This window comes from Adelges cooleyi, unplaced genomic scaffold (assembly GCF_023614345.1).
Source record: "Adelges cooleyi isolate 19-005CV unplaced genomic scaffold, UGA_ACOO_1.1 ACOO_flye_CR_arks_rails_tigmint_CR_PRNA_115, whole genome shotgun sequence".
NCBI classification, from domain to species: Eukaryota; Metazoa; Arthropoda; class Insecta; order Hemiptera; family Adelgidae; genus Adelges; species Adelges cooleyi.
In genome coordinates, this window is record NW_026095768.1 from 339,715 (window position 1) to 345,666 (window position 5,952).

General features: G+C 29.4%; 1 pseudogene; it reads left to right on the forward strand.

Moving 5' to 3' along the window:
• Nucleotides 1–200: 200 nt before the first annotated feature.
• On the forward strand, nt 201–3,933 carry LOC126847659 (uncharacterized; annotated as a pseudogene).
• The last annotated feature ends 2,019 nt before the right edge of the window (nt 3,934–5,952 follow it).

Here is a 5,952-nt window from a genome sequence, read left to right on the forward strand (position 1 = left end):
TTGTAATATATTTTTCTTTTGTCTTATTATCTTTTTCATAAATATTAGTTTATAGTTAATTTGATATTCTGTACTTAGGGCTGCGGCCCGTATTGAAATAAAATAAAATAAAATAATTTATGCTGCTACTTTTACAATTTCTGTTAATATTTAATAATATACTTAGGTTTGTAACTAGTAGTGTTATACTATTTAAAAAAATGTATATTACGCTACAAAGTATATTTGAGTTCGTAAAATGTAATACGCATTCGAGAAATGCTGTGGAAGGAGAAGAAGTCTTAAAAGCTTAACAAGTGGTTTTATGTGGTAAAGTACAAAAAGTAAGTCTTAATTAAACATTTATTTAATAAGGTTTAATAATGCAATAAAATGGCTTTAAATATATGCTCTCTTATGCTCGCTATATATTTATATTCTATGCTTACAAATCATAAGAAATAACTATTTCGTATGGCCTATGCTTAACTACACTAGCTTTTGATTTTGCAACAATAGGAAAGTGGATTTACAATTAAAGCTTTAGTAATTCAGAACTCTCATTTAAGAGAAAAACCTCATGAAATAACTGGAGAACTTAATGTGAATTCATAAAATGTTGAAATAAAATCATTCATTTGTTCATGTGCAGCTGGGGCTTCCGAAAGCTGTAAGCATGTTGTAGCTGTATTGTTGTTGTTAAATAGGTATAACAGTGTTTTTTACATACTCTCACATACATGTCTAAGTATGTGTGATGTGCAACCTTCTTTGAAACATTTTTGAAGTTGCTTAAAAATTTATATTTTTAGCCAACTAATCTGAAGCTTTTTTGCTTACACACCTACTTAATTAGTTTTGTTTTTTGCCAGCTGTATTGTATAAGCATTAAACAATTTAAATGTTTTTTAAATAGGAATTCATTGAACGACATAGATACTTTGTCCTCGACAGATGTAAAATGTCAATGGTCTAGATTGAGAGAGCCGTCTTTACATCTGTTTAAACCTGTCCCTATAAATGAATTCTATTGTGTCAAATCTTGTGAAAAAGTTTTATCTACTTTACCAAACTCACAATTAAGGTAATTAAAATTACCAGAAAATTGTATAATTTATTTTTCAACAATTACTGATAAAATCTTTATTATTTTTATTCCAGGTCGGCTCTCATATCAGTTGCTCCAAATTCAGCTGTAGCATTACATAGTAGTGATGGGAAAAATCCGGATTTACCGAAGTTTGGAAATCCGGATTTTCGGAATCCGAAATCCGAAATCCTGAATTTGAAATCCGAAAATCCAAAATCCGGATTTCCAAATCCGAAAATCCAAAATTCGGATTTTAAAATCCGAAAATCCGAATTTTTAGTTTTACAATGCTTATTTCTGTTTTTAAAACCTGAAAGTCAAATTTTAGTTTCTTATCTAAATTGAAATATATATATATATCAAATATTTTTCACTTCTAAATTCTAAGATACTGTGTTTTTATTTTAAAATGTATTTGTATAATTGATTTATTTAGTGTAGCTATTTCCGATAACGACCGATTATAATATTTATACATATAATTACTTAGATTTAATATAGGATAACATAAAAACCGGCTTATTAGTAAACTAAGCATTAGGACTTTTCTGGGCTTTGGAATCCGAAACCAGAAATTTGTTTTAATTCCGGATTTCAGATTTTCTCAATGAAAACGTTGTAATTTTATAAAATGTATAATAATATAAAGCAAAATCTTTTTTAAATAATAAACGATACAATTTTACGAATTTTACAAGAACATGAGTGTCATATAATTGATTAACCACCCTGTATATAAATTTCTTACACTACTATCGGATAAGAAAACCAGCTTATTGGTAAATAAAGCATGGGTAATTTACTAAGTTGTTCTTAAAATCGACTTTGGCGATAACATACTAAACAATACACATTGTACCTACATGCTATACATGCACAATGCACATTGCACAAATTACACATCTATCCTACGTGAAAAATATCTTACAATAAAAGTTTACTAGTGTATTATTTTTTTAATTATCAAGTATTATTTATAAATAACACTCTTTAAAAATAATTTATTATAAAAATGTATTTATCTTTTTAATTAATTAGTTAAAAATAATGTTTGAGTAAAAAAAAATAGAAATATTAGGCAAAATACGAAAAAAATAGGGTTGACTGCCTATCTTTAATAATTTATTGCCGAATTATTTTCAATACCTACCTGTTGACTGTTGATGCACTCACACATAGCAACCTAGAGATTGATTATAGTCAAAGAGTATTTTTCTCTTTATAAAAAAAAAATTGAGTTCAGATTTTCAAATAAAATTGAGTAGGTATTTCATGGACCCATTTTATCGGTACCTTCTGACTAATTTTTAGACCTCAATCCCTAAAAGCGATATAAAGAAAAAAGTTTCATCCCTTCTGGCGGAAAAGGTTTATGATATTTGTTTTGATTTTAACGTTTATCGATAATAATATATTAATAACACTGGCCCAACACACATTTTGGTGCGTAAGATTTTCCTGCTGGTTTTAATAGTAAAAAAAAACTACCAGACTTTAGGTTAAAATAAATAGAACATTTACTTCAGAGTTATTCTACTTGTCAGAATTCAAGTCCTAGTCGTCCAGGTAGAAAAATTAAAGGAGATTTTCCGACTCGTCTCACCGAACGTCATTTTCCATCCTTTATAGTACCTCGTGAAGGAAAAAAAAGGGCTCAAAGAAAATGTCATGTTCACTCATGTACTAAATTAAATATCCAGAGTAGAAAAGACACGTCTTATGAGTGTATAGACTGTGGCCAGGCACTATGTTTAGAGCCATGTTCTCAAGCTTATCATACAAAGTTACACTATTAATTGTGTTTATTTTTTGTGTTATCTATTTATGTGATTTATTTTATTTATGTAATTTTTGAATCGGTGAAATTTTAATAAAAGTATTAATGATCTGTTTTAATCAACCAGTATATAAAGTACAAAACATACAAGTGTAGAGACAATGTTTAGAGGCTAGGGCTATGCTTTAGGTTATTACACACATTTAAACTATTAATTATGTAATTGATTATCTATTGTGTCATTTTTAAATTATGTATTGTGTTATCTATTTATTATGTAATTTTTGAATCGGTTAAATTCGAATAAGTAAAATATCAAATTTTAATTTTAACTAAATAAAATACCATCTAATTAAAATTTAGGATTTATTTAGGTATTACACGAGTAATTAGGTCCATAGGAAAAAAGTTGTCATGTCTTTAAACACATAAAAACGTATCTTGTCAATACCAATACCTTTTCGCTATCGCATTCAAAATACAAATACATTTACCGAAAAATAAATAGGGGTTGCCATTTAAAATCTAGTTCATATGGTTTACACACATAGGTGATGGGCTTTATGTGTTTGAAAATAAATTAAACTTAGTCCAACTAATAATTATAAAAGTATGAATTTTTTTACTAACAAATCTAATATCTCTGTTTTTTATAAAAGAAAATGATGCTACCTACAATTAAATTATCTATTGTGTCTATACAAAAATGCATATCCATAACAGTTACCTGAACAACCTTCGTTTATTTTATTTTGTTTTCATAGTTTTTGATATAATTCTCAGTGTGATTGACGTATTAATAATTTCTACGGTGAACATTTATCAAACGAATCCACTATAATGGCAAGTTACAAATATACTTAATACTAGTATTGAATTTGTCGTTCGAATGTTCTTTTTGACCGCTAGGTATCCTTTACGTAGGGTTATATAATAGAAATAACAATAGGTTACAACGATATTATTACTACATCTAGCGGTTTTTCATCTCCATTATCCTCATATTATTTAACGTCTGTTCCAACTTACTTTTCAAATTAACTTGTCGAATTACATAGACGAAGGACGTAAAAATTATTTATTTTAAGTCTCGCTTCGTCTAAAAATGTTTTGTTTTGAATCGCAGGCGTCAAAAAAAATCATTCCGCTTTTCAACAACGTATTGGTGAAAAAACTCTTTCAGTCCCAACAGACAAAAAACGGTTTATTTCTTGGTAATGAAGTCCTAAAACCAACTTCTGTCGGTGTAGTGCTCGCCATGGGTAAAAAATGCAAACAAGTAATATAATCATGTATCTAAAACTAGTTAAGGTTATTATTGTACGGTAATAACTATACAAACGTTAATAATAATCAAATGATATTAATTCAATCAACCGTCAAATAGTTTGAAGTAAATAATATAAATTTACAAATATATTTGGAAATTTATATCTCTTTTAAACATTTAAACATTTTTTTATTATTCAAAACGTACCTTTCGATATTTATTTAGGAACAACATTTTTTCTTCTTTCAAGTTCTCTGTTTTAAAATGAAAGTAACAAACTCAAATCAAAGAAATGAAATACATTCTTCGAGGAATATATTTGTATGTATATTGGTTTTAAGATATTGAGATAGTGGGCCTGTACACAAATACGGCGACCGATTTATTAGGAGATTTCAGTCGTCAACAGAGGTATCCTCGTCATAGTTTACCATCTAGTCTGTTCACAAACTAGAGGGTACCTGTGTTGACGACGGAAATGCCGTTATTAACTATAATTTTTGAAATAGTGATTTCCGTTGTACTTACTCTTTCTACTCCTAGATTTATTGTATGTTGTATAGTAACTAACTAAAACTGAAAATTGTTTTCAAAAGTCTAAAATTGATTAAAAAACACTTTCAATAGTTTTCATCCAGGGATTCTATGTTTCGAAAATGTTATCTGCAAAAAATTGTTAAATTTTTTCATGTGGATGAAAATATAGTTTTTCAAATTTTGATTTAAAAATTAAAGTATTTGTGTAATTGTTTGTTTTAGGAGTCAGGAAATTATTTCAAAGTCGGTGACAAGGTATACTTGACAGACCTGTACAACGGAAAAAAAATAAACGTAGAAGATGTGGAAGATGCACTCTTTATGTACAGGGACATCGATCTTCTTGGTGTGATTGAAGATGATGTGGGCAACAAAGAATTGACCAAAGAAACGCCAGCAAACAGTCAAGGTCATACTGAAAACGACAACGATAAAGACGAAGTCATTGAAGCGTTAAGAACTACGAAATTACGTATTATTCCTTAAACTTATAAAAAACAAAATATAGTTTATTTAACTTAATAAAATAAAATGTACATTGAGATTTTAAAAATAATAATACTCGTTTACACAATCAGTGGGTTTAAACTTTAAAGTGTCTTCGATGAGTTCGACTTAAATATTACTCTGATTTCCGTGGATCATCAGCGAGTTAAAATAGAGAAATAATGTAGATAAGATATGTGTAAGGTGCCAACTAATTGCAATACAAGTAAGATAAGGAAAAGTACGAGGTGTACAAACGAACTCTTGAACTTCTTGTGTCGGATGTACAGCACTCGTGGCTTCACAACGATGACCGATCTTATGTTCAGGAGCCGGTGGCGTAGCACTCGGCACTACCCTTTGTCTATGTCTCTCGTCCTCCTCTTTCCTTTAGAGGCAGGGGCGGATAAGCCCACCGGGACACCGAGATTTTCCGGGTGGGCCGCTTCTTATATTGACGAAAATGGGCCGATGAAAAATATTGCTATTGTACAATGTACATACGTACAAATATATATAAAAGAAAAAAAATTGAAAAAAAAAAGACTGAGCAGTGGGAAAGTCCACTTTATTCACACGCATTATGGCGAAAGATTGTCGCGTGGCCGCTTTGTCGACCGACCACCGTCACTGGTGTTTTTCTTGGAATTTGAATATTATTTTTGTGCTTATCGACCCGCAGCTACAGTCATTGCCAATATAAACAATAATAATAATAATATCGTGATCGAACACAGAATTACAGTAAAAATTGTTTTTGGATTGTTTATGTAAGATTCTGGAATTTAGGTAAGTACATTTTCATAATATTAT